A 15,854-nucleotide genomic window follows, 5' to 3' on the forward strand; every position below is an offset into this window, starting at 1 on the left:
TACTAATTTTGTTTCGTCACTAAATTTAGTGCTCTTGAAAACATACGGTCACTTGAAATTCAAAACACAGTGTTTGAACTAAAAACAGAAGTGTGTTCTTGGAGCTGTATGTGTGTGTATACATGCTGTATTAGTCCATTCTCATGTTGTTATAAAGGACTGACTGAAACTGGGTAATTTATAAAGGAAAGAGATTTAACTGACTCACAGTTCCACAAGGCTGGGGAGGCCACAGGAAACTTAGAATCATGGCTGAAGGGGAAGCAAACACGTCCTTCTTCACATGATGGAAGGAATGAAAAGTGCCGAGCAAAAGAGGGAAAAACCCTTTATAAAACCATCAGATCTCACTCACTATCATGAAAACAGCATGAGGGTAACTGTCTCCATGATTAAATTACCTCCCACCATGTCCCTCCCATGACACATGGGGATTACGGGAACTACAATTCAAGATGAGATTTGGGTGGAGACACAGCCAAACCATATCAAATGCCCAGTGATCGACCACGTCCCCACAATTACCTCATTTAATCCTTACAACAAGCTTCCAGTTAGGAGTTGAAAGCCTTAGTGTTCACCATTTATATATTAGAAAATGAACACTGTAAGATGTTAAAGGAGTTGCCTAAGATTGCCCAGCAGAGATCAGTAACTTTGCCTTCCCACAAAAACTCGTGAACACACATATGAATAAATGCCTTAGTTACAGTGACACACACATACGAATATATACATTATATATATATACATTATATATATATATATACATATATGTACACAGCCTGTATGTGTATGAAATTATATAAATAGGGTAGGATGATATTTGTAAAATAATACTTTTTTCCTTCTTTTCAGTGTTTCTCTTCTTCCCTTTCCTGCTTAGAACAGAAAATCAGAACAGGTCTATGTGGGGCCAGAAAATATCCTCTGATCTTCATATACTTGGTTTTCAAGAGCCCAACACTTAGGAGAATGATAATCATTAGGTTACAGTTCAGCTAGTAGGGAAGACACAAAGGCAGAGGGATTTCCCTTCTAGACCTCAAAACACTTTCTTCTAGCTTCTGGGGAGGAGAGCAAAGAAGACAAGTGGACCCTGTAGAAATAATGGCTAATGCCAGAAGTGAGAACATGAACCCAGTCAGGGAATTAGCATTCATTTGTATGGGACGAAGCACGGCCTTGCAAGGATTTCCTTGGCCCTAGCATGCCAGGAAACAGCAAGTTCCTGCTCCCAAGGTTGTCACAGTACTGGCTGGGGGGCCACAGGCCTGGAGGTGCCCTGTGGACAGAGGGTTGACAGTTTCCCTGTGTCAGTCTGTGTGGAGCGGACCCCACCTCACCTAATATCTCGGCCTTACTTTACAACTATGAAGCGCCACAACCTCAGTGAAGGAAGGCTCCCAGTAATAGTCCTGGAACTAAGTTTCCCATCATGCCAGTGGAATGATATCTGAAAATATAAATTAAGTTGAATTTTAGAAGAATAAATGGTAGTTTGCACACCTGAAGTGGGAGCCTGAAATTTAAATCCACCGTATTGCCTTAAAAAAACAAAACCCAAAAACTAAGAACCATAACTGCAGCAGCAGATGTACACATTCATTTAGCCCCTAAGTAGTTAACATTTAAAGTGTCAGATTAAGTTTTCTCCAAAACAAATCAAGGGATATTTTCCCATCCCCTTATCTGACCCCCACTAAAGGTTTAAAGCCTAGAAAAAGCCATCAGATAGAATCACTTGAGCTCTTCCTCTGGTGAAACCTCTCATAGAAGACACGCTATCCACTGTAGAGATCTCAGATATCTAAAATTTAGTGCATTTCAAGGTAGACACTGCATCCGGGGCCTTATCACAAAAGCAGAACTGATATCTAGAAAATACAGGATGCTCAAAACTTTTACTATCTGTCCGCTTATGCATCCTGAAGTCAAAATTTTGTAATCCCAATGAGAAGGAATATAGATTTTTTTGGAGAGGAAAACAGATTCGAGTAAGTTAATATTATCCTGTGCATATATTGTCTGTTCATTGTATTTTACGATTTACCTAAATTTTTTTCCCTCAAAATTAATCTGGTAAAATCACTGTTTTTCCTCCCAAGTGGATATAAAATAGGGTTGTGCCTACAAGACTGTTATATGTTGGTTCTATTTACAGCCTCATTTTTCTTCTTACTTCCCACACAACCGCATCTTTGGCTTTCATGCCTCTATGGCTTTGCTCAACCAGGAGCACCTTTGTCCACTGGGTGTGGGGTAAATTTCTCTTCCTCAGCTAAATCCTCTTTTGCTTTCCTCAAGGAGGCCCTCACTCTCCTTTGCTCCTATCTCATTTTATGTAGGACTCTGGGGTAGCACACATTAAATGAGTGCTGTGGTCTGAATGTTTGTACCCACCTCATAACTCATATGCCAAAATTCCAACCCCTAAAGTGATGGTATTCAGAGTTGGGGCCCTTGAGAGGTGATTAGGCCATGAGGGCAGAGCCTTCATAAGTGAAATTAGTGCCTTATAAAAGAGACCCCAGAGAGACTCTCATCCCTTCCATCACGTGAGGACACAGTGAGAAGGTACAGTCTGTGACCCAGAAAGGGGGCCCTCACCAGAGAGAGACTCTGCCTTGATCTTGGACTTCCCAGCCTCTAGAACTATGAGAAATACATTTCTGTTGTTTATAAGCCACCCATTTGATGGCATTTTGTTTTAGCAACCCCAACAGAGTACAAAACAGTGACCCAGTCCCACTGGGAGCCTTTGTACTTAGTGTCTCTGCTGCCTAGAGTGTTCTTCCCTCCAGACAACCACACAGTTCACCTCTGTACCTTCTTCAGGTCTTTTTGCAAAGAGAGACAGAGACCTTCTCTCATGACCCAAAATAAAAATATAGCCAACCTAATCCTCTCCTGGCCCAAAAGGCTTCTCTCCTCTCTCTGCTTTATGTTTTCTCCTTAGCATGTATCGTTGTTGAACATATTATAGAGTTCACTCATTTTATGTGTTTATCTTATTTACCTAGATTATTGTCTGTCTACTCTAGTATAAGATTTTTGACCATTTTATTTACTATTTACCTTCTTATAACACCTGATACACAGTAAACAATAAATATTTGTTGAATGAATGAGTGAATGGGTGAGTGATGATTATACTCTTGCAATTACACGCTTATTCCCTTATCCATGTTCTACTCATCCTTATGTTTTCTTCAGCACTTGGCACAGTGCTGGGTACACAGAGAGGGTCCACAAATGTTTACTGAGTAAAGGACTGAACTGAATTCACCGTGCCTTTTTTATAATTGAGATAGGATGGAGATTTCACCCTAATTTATGGCATACTTTTATAATACCGTAAAATAACAGTACTTCCTGAGCAAAAGAGGCAGAGCTTTTTCACCAGCAAGTGGAAGGATATAAAGTATCCATAAATTGTTCTGGTAAAAAATGAGTATTTTAATACTTTTTTTTCAGTAGGACAACTCATGAAATTCCACAGCAAATATTTATTGAGTATCTAGTGTTTATTAGGCAGTATATAATCACTAGCCTTCATACACAGTCAAATAATTTAAAGTCAGCTCCAAAGTGGACTGAAACAATAGAAGATGTAGAAGAGTTTTACTTTAATATTTCCTTAAAAAATATATTTCTGTCTAGAAATTCCAGTACTGTCCATTGGCTGCAAGTGAAGAAAAATAAAACCATAAAGTGAAATTCAAAACTTTAATAAAAGAGCAGAATCTAAAATATAGTAGTAGATAAAGCAGAAATAATAAATGAAACTGGATTGAGCAAGAAGGCCATGCCACCTTGTGGGTACTGGGAGTATTTTACCATCCTCATATCTCTCTACAGAAAGAGTGACCAATTACAGAGTAAGAAACTGGGGAAACTTTCACTACCTTTTTCATGGTAAATAAAATACACGGTATTTACTTTTTGAAGTTGCAGCCATTGGAAGCAGTTTTTTATCAAAATACAATACATCTTGAGCCACTTTGATGAAAGAAATAGTCTGCAGGTGATGAGGTTGTAATGTTTTAAATAAAAAATAATCTTTATAAATGAACTTGAACATCTATTTAAAGATGTGGTCATGTACTCTTTCCTTTTCATTTTTCTGAACAGAAGATGTAGATTGTTAATGAAAGAAAGTATTTTAATAACACAATCAACAACACATATACTCCTATGTAATGTCCTAAGGAATAATCAGAAATTTTAATGCCTGTGTAAACTTGTGCCAAACCATAGCTTAAAATTTAGTTACAGATATTACATAATGAGTAACATGATTTTTCTGAAAAATTAAAACTACTAGCCATGAGGGTACAAAATATCTCTGTCGCTTATAGATAAATCTATTATTGTTTTAAAATGAGAATTTGGAAAAAAAATTTTGCAGGTTAACAAGAATATGAAGCAACATAAGGTTTTCTAGAAGGCAAAAATTACAATTAATTGGCTGGGCGCGGTGGCTCACGCCTGTAATCCCAGCACTTTGGGAGGCCGAGGCGGGCGGATCATGAGGTCAGGAGATCGAGACCATCCTGGCTAACACGGTGAAACTCCGTCTCCACTAAAAATACAAAAAAATCAGCCGGGCGTGGTGGCGGGTGCCTGTAGTCCCAGCTGCTCGGGAGGCTGAGGCAGGACAATCGCTTGAACCTGGGAGGTGGAGCTTGCAGTGAGCCGAGATCGCACCACTGCACTCCAGGCTGGGCGACAGAGTGAGATTACGTCTCAAAAAAAAAAAAAAAATACAATTAATTTTTCTTATAAGAAGAATTGTCTCTGATCTCAAATTAGAATCTTAGAATCGTAAACTTTAAAACTGGAAAGTACCTTACATGAGGCAGAAGGACCAATGACTCATTCTAATGAATCCCTAGGCAGCTAAATTCTTTCATCTGAGAAATTACCAAAAATCAACAAAAAACTTTCTTATACAATCAATAACAAAAACAGAGTTACTAGTATAATTGAATGTTAACTGGAAAGGATCTTAGAGATCATTGAACCCAGGGTTTCCAAAAGATATCTGTGATACTCTATTCTTAAGAGATATTAAGATATGTCACTAGAAAAAAAATTTTGGAAAATAATGTACTAAAGTTAAGTCAGGCATAGTGGCTCACACCTGTAATCCCAGCACTTTTGGACGCAGAGGCAGGAAGGTCGCTTGAGCTCAGGAGTTTGACACCAGCCTGAGCAACATAGCAACAAAGGTGAGACCATGTCCCTACAAAAACAAGAAAAAAAAGGGAAAAGGAAAGAATAAGCCATGTCTTTAACTGCAGAACATTTCACAGACATCAATATGTCAGTGTACATTTGAACAGCATAGTATGCAGTATTTCTCAATTTATTTTATCACAAAATTACTTTTACTTTTGCAGACAACTTCACAGGTCTGAAGTACAAATTTGGGAAACTCTGAGCTAAACCAATTTCTTATTTTATAAAGAAGGGATTGACACCATGTTGTTATGTGACTTGCCCAACCCAACAAAACTGAATAATAGCAGAGGCAGGACTGGGAATCAGTTTTCCTTAAAGTCGAAGATTTGTTCTTTGCATCATGTCATACTGCATCATTCTTTCCAAATTGTCATAATCCAGAACTACTGCTCTAAAAAGTAAATGTGTTGTAAAAAAAGTTCACTACAAATGTTTTTTCACAATTTTATGTTGTGTTTTATACAATCATTACCACCAAAGGACCAACACCCCCAACTCAGCCCCACCCCTAAAGCTGACACTTCCCAAATGACATCTTTGTGGTTTCCTCAAAGTGAGACCACCAGATAAGAATAGCAATACAAATTAGTTTGATTAACTATAGTGTTTCTGCCTCTTTGGGGTTCAAACCCAGATGTGTAGTCAAATTGGTTGGCTTCACAATGTTCATTTTGAGAAAGTGTTTTTGACTATAAATGAAGTGATTCAAATATTTAGAGAGAAATTTTCATGCTTACTCAGTGATGTGAAAAACCATGACATTTACCAAAAACAGGCACTCATATGTCTACCTCTGACTTTCATGTGGAGGAGTGGGTAGAAGGAGAAGATATGGGGTCTAGGGTTGAGTGCAATGAAGGTGTGTTGTCCTCTGGGTCACGGAGTGAAGGTGTAAGTGAACTCAGTAACATATCTACAGTTCCTTAGCCATTGGGACATTGGCTTGGAAGCCCAAGGCTGGTCTGCAGATGGCTCCAGAATGTACTCTCCAGCCTCCTGGAATCCTGTTCTGGTTCAGATGTGCATTAGGTTCTACTGAATAAAGCAATCTTGATTGCTTTAGGAGATGGACAGACACATTGCTGTCTAGCAAACAAGTCATGCTGAACTTGATAAATTATTTTAAAAAGAAATGATACAGAACTCTGAGAACAAGAAACTATGACCTCAATTTAAGAGCCAGGAATACCCATTTTCAGGATAGACTGCCATCCACTGATGCAATTTGTCCCTCTGAGGCATCTGTACTTCCTCTTGTTCTCTGTATGCTCAAACTAAGGGAATTTAAGATTATGTTGGCAACACTACTGGAGCTGTTTTGTTTTTTTTTTTTTTTAAGCTAAATAAAAAGAAAATTTAAGACTCTCATTTGAACAACCTGGGTCCTAAAACCCTGTTGTTGAAAAATAGGTGGTGGTTTTGTTTTATTTTAAACTGTTTGCAATTGTCATCTTAATAGAATGCATTAACTAGACAATTGCTTGGCTTTCAAAGTACATTTTTCAAGCTCCTGTCAACTCAACTTTTTATAAAAAGAATGCAACAAAAAAATAGAAAAGAGAAATACTGAATATTAAATCTTTCTTCAACCCACTGTCTGATTCTCTTAAGGTCTCTGCTGATATTTTTAGGATTTTAGCACATATAAAATTTCATGGCTGTTTTAATATACATACAGGCTTGAAACAGATGAAAGCTTCCATCTGAATGATATAGATTCCCACTCCCACACGCAGTACTCAGACAAAACACATGAAACTAAGTTTAACTACTCCAGAGGAAAAAAAAAAAAAGCTAATTCAATCCTGCCAGGATTTGAAGCTGAGATTCTAAGGATTTTAGGCTTTGCAAATCTGTTCTTTAGCTTTTTAACACACTCCCCTCTGTCAGAAGCTCTCACATGGAATCACATCTCAGGACTTGTCTGTGTTTATATAGTGAGTCTTCATTATTCAACATGGCTGCAATCCTAGAGGTCATGATAAACAATGGAATATCAAATAAGTGGGCAGAGGAGTTGGTTCTCTGGTGTAAGAAGGCAAAGTCCTTCAGGGAGGATTAATTTCTCTTCCTGGATTAGTGAGGAATCTGTGCACCAATGAAAAACATGACAATAAAGAATGAGGGCTTTCTATCCATATATAGTCAAACCATGTAAAAGGGAAGGGACAGACTTTTATCGAGACCTTATCATGTACTATGCATTGTACAAAGTTTTTTTAGACACTTTGATTTTATCCCAGTAGTCCTCATAAGTTTGCTGATAAGAGAATTTTCTATCCCCCAATTCTATAGAGTAAAAAACTAAGGGCTGGGCGCGGTGGCTCATGCTTGTAATCCCAGCACTTTGGGAGGTCGAGGCGGGCGGATCACGAGGTCAGGAGATCGAGACCATGGTGAAACCCTGTCTCTACTAAAAATACAAAAAAAAAATTAGCCGGCCGTGGTGGCGGGCGCCTGTAGTCCCAGCTACTCGGAGAGGCTGAGGCAGGAGAATGGCGTGAACCCGTGAGGCGGAGCTTGCAGTGAGCCGAGATTGCGCTACTGCACTCCAGCCTGGGTGACAGAGCGAGACTCCGTCTCAAAAAAAAAACAAAAAAACCACTAAGGTTCAGGGGTTACATACTCTGCCCAAATTTACACAGTAACTAGGAGTGCCAAAGTATGAACGATCCAAAGATAATTAGTATTTCAGACTAACTCAGTTTACCCCAGTGGTGGAAAATTCCCTGTAATCAATGTAACTACGGTGGGCATGAAATCTACCTATTTGTCAAACAAATGATTGTTTCACACTTAGCCATTATTCAAATCTTGTGCCTTTATTTTAGCTATTGGGAAGATGCATTTGAATGAAAACACGAACATATTAGAGGTCTCAGGATGAAAAGAAAGGTGATGCTTCTTTTTATTAGTAAGATAAAATCCTGTCATGTTCCTAAACAGAAAAACAAAGTTTTCAGATTGGCACCACTGCCTTGCAGACACAGTTCAATAGTTGCAATGCAAAATATCTACTGAATCCACTTTTGCTATAAAGTTCAATGGCTTTTTGCAATCTAAGGAATACAGTGAAATGAGTTGAGTCCAGGCTCATTCACTAAAATATTATGATCTTGTCTCCCTCATTAGGAAGAGTGACAGGTCATGGGAATGTGTCATGTGAGAACTTGCAGAAGAAATCTGTGTGTATCTTCTATAAACATGTAATCTTAATATAACATTTGCATATCTTCATATAACATTTGATATACTGCTAAATATATTGTTCATTGAAATGTACTTTCCAACTCTCAGAAAAGAAACCAAAACTCTCATTAATATTTCCCAAGCTGGCTTTCTTGTGTTATTATTTTCAATGGGTCCCTTATAATCATGAAATAAGGGCTGCCTGTAATCCTGGATGTAGGGAAACAGTTCTCCATGGGTGTATTATATTTCTGCACATCTTGAAAGAGAATTGTTGACCTTTGTTCTAGATCATCTTTTCAAGGAAGTTTCTATCAGAAACAGCCTTTGAATATAGAGATAGTATCTCTCTCCAGAGCAAAAAGTAGGTTTGCTTATAGCTTTGGAAGCTGAAAATGGCATATCCCCCTGGATCAAAGAACAGGTATACTTTCTGACCATTATAAAATATTCTATTCCAGTAAGCTCAGAATGTCTCTCCTATAACACAAACCACTATGTGTGCAGGTATCATCTGGCCCTCTTCATATCACCCTCTTCATATCATCCAATGCAAATTGGATCTCAAGGAACTGACACAAAAATGTGGACTCTCTGCCTACTTCTTGCTGAAAATAATAAGTTGTTCTTTGTCTCTGATTTAGGAGTCTTGTGTCTTCTACCAGCATCTATGAAACTGTAGTGGCCTAAATTGTTAGCTTGCAAGTAGGGTAAAATCTCAGACTATTCGCAGTGTTTGACAGTTTTATAGATGAGGATGAGATGATGCTGACAGAGACATGGCTTTATGGGAGAGAAAGAATGAAGGCCTCACAGGCCAGTTAAAGGGATATAAAGGAAGTTCATAAAAATCAGTGGTGAATATTTTGTCCACATAGTATAGTGTGCCAGGCAATAAATGTTTCTCCTCTTTATTGCCTACTAATGAGGAGGCATTTGGAAGGTGGTTGAAGGCTAAATACCAGAAAGTAGATTCAAAGAAAGCTGCCCAAATGCTATCCTGTTTTTGCTAGCACTCCCTGAGGTGGAGGAGACTTCCTTTCCATTCTGCCAATCAGCATCAGGCCCTCCAAGTGGGAACAAATGGCATCAAGATTCACCCTGGGTATATCCCCTTTTAGACAAGAGTTACAGAGGCACAACTTACATTGAGTATAAAAGGAATGAAATTTTGACCATATGGGTAGAAACCAGGTACATCAATAAAACTTTGACCTGATATGCTTAGGAGATGAAGGGCAGGCTTCATAATACTTCTTAAGGAAGAATGGTAAGAGTCAACCCATCTTATGGCTCACACCTACCTATCACACTCATTCTAAATCTACTTGGAGATGACAGAAAAGGTCTTATAGTTTCTTGTAATAGGTACTGAACGAAACAGGAAACTTTAGCATTCTCAGGGAGATTTCTCCAGGACAAACTCCCAGGTGAAACCATAGATGAGGTGTTGATGAGTACCTGGGTTCTTATTGCCCTAGTTGGACTTACCATGCTGTTGAAGGTAACAAACTGGACAAAACCTTAAGACATTTTCTTGATAATGACCACCAGGTTCCCCTGAGTAAGATGGATCCTCAAAGAAAGTTAATGTCTGAATCACCCAGAGAGTGCAAACTTTGCAGCTGTGGTAAGAATGCAATATATCTGTGGCTGTAGAGTCAAGGGGTCCCTGAAGTTTGAAATAGAAGTAATGATGCTCCTGCCACTTGATATAGAGCTTTTGGTGGAGAAAAAAAAAAAGATGGGAGAGGGGAATTTGTTTGGTTGAGCCATGAGCTTAGTGTAAAAGACAACGTTTCCTTCCAGAACAAAGGGCATTTATGTACACTTCTTACTATGAAAGATTCAGGTGTCCTATGTACAGGTTCTTCTCCTGAAACACAACCTACTACATATTTGGGTGCCATCTAGCCCTCTTTGGCTCATCCTGTGGGAATTAGGGCTTAGGGAGCTGATGGCTGTGTTGTTGCTGTTGGTAATAAACTGTCCTCTGTCTCTTATCCAAGAGTCTTGTGTCCTCTGTTCACATTTACGAAATGGTGGCAGGCTAACTTAGCTTGCAGGTAGGGTGAAATTTCAGCCCCTTAACAGTTCTCGACACCAGACAAATTTATGACCTCTGTAAGAATTTAAGAATTTGAATACATGCATATTGTGTGTGTGTGTTCTAAAGTTGTTATGTAGGAAAATATAAAAGATAGAAACACTTCACAAAGGTAAGTAAAATGGCAATGGGTAAATGACAATGAAATATAGCTCTTCCCTCAGAGCTAAGTTTAAAGCTTTTCTTGTTCTATTGCCTGAGACCCCACCATTGAGCTTCCACTTCTTAGATTAAAGAAAAATCGACTTGTAAATATACACGCTCCTGGGAGTAGAATACACTAGGCCAGGTAGTGGTCATTCAAAACTCAAGACAATTGAACCAATCCCCTCCCTCTATCTAATTGGAATCATCAACAAGAAAGAGTAAGATGTTTGACGTGCTTGTAGAGGAATAAGTGAGGGGAGGTAGAACAAAAAGGGGAAAAAAGAGCAACACTGAGATAATATTTAGCCTGCATTATCGCACCTGATTTTAGCAGACAGAATGCAGTACAACTGTAAGACATCCCAGAGACACCTATCCAGAAAAGGCATAACAAAGATGATAGTGGGTAGTCACCAAAGACAAACTGTTTCCACACCCCTAGAGATCATCCAGCGACCATGGATATAAAGTGACTGGAAGAGTCATTGAGACTGATCTGCCACATCTCAACTATGCACTCTGGACCAAGTTTTAAAGACAAGTTGTATAGTAAGTTTGCACAGTTCAAACATCTTTTATCACCTTCAACTCCACTTTTTAAGAATTGACATAATCTAGAGGTCTAATTTTAAGAAAAATGGCACAAACATTTGTTGCTTTCATTTGAAAGACTCATATTGAGAATCCAAGCCTTGACAAAGTTAAGATAGCTCAAACTTTGTGAAATTAAGTCTATTATTACAATTGCTAAGTGAGTAATTTAACTTTTTTCCAGCTGGGTAGAAATAAAACATTATTGCCTTGAGACTTTGGAAAATATTGCTAGAAGAAATAGGTTTATAGATCTGTCATACAAATCTTATCTTGTAACTGAGTTGTAACAAAAATATATTTCCTTCAGATAATCAAAAAAGACAGTCTACAAAGTGATCCTTTAAATCCATTAACTTTTTCCCCTAGATATAAGAACAATGCCTTGCATGTAGTAGGAATTAGTAAATATATGCTGATTCGAATTGAATTCAATGCTGATTCTAGAGAGAAGGATACATTAGTCTGAGTTCTAGGTTCAAACTCGCTCAAATACACACTTTCTTTCAATGTTTTGCTCTACCAAAAGAAATCAACATAAAATTTCCTCAATCAGTAGCTGCTTTGAGCCTATATGTAACATTTTGCCCTCACAGGATCACTTAGCACTGTTCTGGATTTGATGCCTCTACTCTATTTTTTTGACTATAAAACGTAAATACCTATTCAAAGATAAGAGATGTCATATATGATTCCATATATTAGGACTTTATTGTGCAAATAAGTATTCAAAGATAAGAGATGTCATAAATTATTCCACATGTTAGGACTTTCTTGTCTATGATAGTAAAGTGACTTAGTTTAAGCAACCAAAATTGGAGAAGAGTGGGCAGTTGTCAAATATGGTCCCAAGAATCTTTCAGTTCCATGACCGTGTTGTTATCCTATGTCTCTGAAAGCCTGTGGCTGTGGCAGTTCACGATGCATAGTGTCATCATTTCCTGAGAAGGGAAAAGCTAGGAAAGAACAGTATTGGAGTGTGTGTGTGTGTGTGTGTGTGTGTGTGTGTGTGAGAGAGAGAGAGAGAGAGAGATTGAGAATCAAAGGTTAAGAACTGTAAGAAATGCTCTGTTGAGGAAACCTAATGAACATCCAAATCTTGTACTTTACCTCCTTATGCAGTGTGGTCCTCAGTGACAGTCTCATCAAAGGTTCTCAGTTACATCGTTTTATCCTACAGACAATTCACCACAAACACACAAGGTATACTTATAAATATAAATTTGACTCAGGAATTACTAGGCTGCTATAACAGATGTTGAGTAGAAGGGACTTTTCTGTTCTCCAGAATTGCAGTTATGCTTCAAATCTCAGGGTAATAGTGCAAAGTGCCCAGTCCAGAGATGGCCACCAATGAGCTTCTGACAACTGTAATCGGCTGTATTAGAAAATACATAACCGACCCTGTTACCAACAACCACTACCGTAACTCCTACCCCACAGTTAGTATTTAAAAAATGACAGAAGATGATGGGAGGATATGGACCGTCAACCTCATAGAACACTATAATGTAGTTATTTCCTTCCCTTCTTGCTTCCTCCTTCCTGTATGCAAATTAAAGGAGCTAAACTTTGAAGAGGGAGAGGGAGATGTTACCTAGTGCCACAGCTTGCTTCCTTCCCCGCTTCAAACTCCTTAATTCACAAATCTACCCTATAATGAGGAAGGAAAAAAGTTTAAACCACATATAAGATTGAAATTTTAAACAAGTCTGGACTACGGTTTAACTACTGGTGATTGGTAAATGATAAAATATGCCCAAGATGCCATTAGGAATAAGAAAGCAGGAATTGCTATAGTATAGTAAAAGTCAGTGTTTGAGCAAATAAAATTATTTTATATAATATACCTCAATAATTTTAAGACTCTAACTTTTATGCTTCACATGAATCAGAAATCATATGCTAAATTTTGTTCAAACCACAATCACCGCACATTAACAAAAGATAAAATGAAGGCCCGAGATATCTGAGAAATAGGATCCATTTACGAGTGCATTGCTCTGCCTGCTGCCGTTGAAGCTTTCTTCTAAACATTTTCTGCTGTCTTTGTGATAATGCTCAGAACTAGAAGATCTCTGTGTTTTCAACTGGGGGTTGTGAAGGAACACACTCATTTGTGCATGGCAGGGAAAGCAGGGGTGGGCTGCAGGAAAGAGGAAACTCACACGTATTGAGTACCTACTATTTACCAGCTAGATGCCTTACATATGTGATCTCATTTAATCTTCAAAGTGTGGTTTAGATAGTTAGATCAATAGGTGGACAGACAGATGGAGAGATAGACTCAATTATTAGAATTAAATGTTAGTAAGTTTCAACTAAAATAGCTCACTGTAGTGGGTTTAATTTTTTTCAAAGACAGGATGTTTATTTTTTTTAAATGACAGTTTTGAGGATATAAGAATTTCCCACTATTACAGCCACATAAACCTAAGGCATGTTGCCAGAATCATCTACAAAATCAAGTATAAAACTAGTGCGAAAGAAAACCTAAGTTCTATTTCTCTTTCTTGACAGTTTCCTCAACTAGGAAATGATGAGATTGGTGTAAATCTCTGTGGTGCATTCCAACTCCTGCAGTCTAAGATATTTACTTGATAAAGTGAAAGGATAAGCTAAAAAGTTCAGTTGTATGTATAAAGCGATCTAAATTAGCCAGGTCTAAGGTTATGTCCACATAATGTCACCTAATCAGTTGAAAAGTGAGTATTTCAGCCAAACCATAGATTTGTTATTACATAGTGGACCAACGGCAGTACACGAGAATCATACTAACAAAAGGCCCTATTCTGCAATTTTTAAAAAGACCAACACACACACAAAAAACTGTGTATGTAGATATGACCTAAGATTTCTGAGATTTCTCAAGTCCCACAGTCTTCTTTCCAATAATAAACAATACCCCAACAAATTCCCTTCTAAGAGCGCAGTGGCCCTGGATACCAAGTGGCATTTCCTGTGGATTCTTTTCCTGGGGGAGGCCTTTGAACGTCAACATTTTGAGGTTTCATGATCTTGAATGAACCTCATTCAATGCTAAGGCTTAAACTGATCTTGGTCTAAGTGTTTCTTTTTACAGATGGGGAAACTGAGGCTCATAGCCTCATTTCTTATCCTGTAGTATAGCATGAATTCCAGCAATGATGGCTACTACATTTTGATCCCTTTAAGATAATTTTCTTAGAAAATATTAAGTGCTCCATGCTGGAAATATTAAGTGCTACTTAAGATTGGAGCCAAAACTACCAACATTTTCTCAAAAGAAAAACATCTTTTCCATAAAGATTAGAAATGATATGTTGCAGTGAGGATAAAAGATGTGGAAAGAGGAAACATAATAAAAAGAGGGGATTTTTTTTTTTTGGTGGTTTTGATAAATTTTTCATCAGGTGATTTGTCATTTGTTGAGCTGTAGGCAATAGAAGGATAATTTCAGACTCCCCTAGGCTTCACATTTGATTTGAAAGAAACCAAAATGGACTTTTAAAAAAATAAGTTTCTAAAAGGATACTTTGTTCTTTTTCTCTGAAGTGAGTCCAAAATCAACAACAACAAAAATGGAACTGCTAAAGGATGGAATGTCTTAATCTGGATTAGTTTAGTCACTGTTTAATTCAATTCAATTTAACTCAACAAACTTTTGTTGAGTATGTGATATGTGTAATGCACTATCTTTTGTATTTTCCTGTCTCATGACTGTGTATCTCTGAACTTCAGAAGTTAGTCAAATGAGAGGTGGCAGGGTGTGCAGATTACAGTTTAGGATAATATTTGGCCCTTAAAAACTAAACTCCACTTTCCTGACTGGCTAGATTCTAACGGGGATGTCACGTTGGAGAAATATTTGGCAACACCAAATGTAAGTCAGTGTTATTACTTACATTACATTACTCACACTTTACTTAGTTAATGAGCCCCACGTCCTCAATATTCCAATGGGATTATGTATACGTGTAGGTGGGGGTAGGGGGTGCCCCATTCTCTTGGTTGCCTCAGAGCTATAGTTCCAAAGCTACATCCAAATTATTTAAACAAGAAATACTACAATAACTTCATATTAATCTATCCAGAGCAATCTTTCCAGAGGGTTTATTGAAAAGGGCCCCACCTTTATAATAGCAGAAACATCAACTGTCTTCCCAGTTTACTTCTCTCAAGCAAGTGGTAACTTCAAAGTCTCTGAAGTTTTAACCCCGACGTTACTACAACTGAGAACTTTACATTCCAGTCACTGTAACTTTGGATTTACAAATATAAACAAAAAGACCAGAAATGCAAATATTAAATTTCTTTTCGTTCTGAGTTTGCAAAATTGATGCTAACAGTCTATAGAAATTTTGTATTTATTAACACAGGTGAGCAAAGATTTCCATGAGTTATTGTATTAGAGTTTTGCATTTAATTGTTAACTCCCTAGAGAAGTATTGATATTTGTGTAAAGTGTTAAATTTACTCGGTATTTACTAAATTTACCAAGACATTCAAAGACTTTACAGATATTAGCTAATTAAAACTCAGCCCATTACTGAAGTGCAAGAAGCCCTAGGAAGTATAGTCTACAATTAAAAGA

This window comes from Hylobates moloch, unplaced genomic scaffold, assembly GCF_009828535.3.
Source record: "Hylobates moloch isolate HMO894 unplaced genomic scaffold, HMol_V3 SCAFFOLD_8, whole genome shotgun sequence".
Classification (NCBI taxonomy): Eukaryota; Metazoa; Chordata; class Mammalia; order Primates; family Hylobatidae; genus Hylobates; species Hylobates moloch.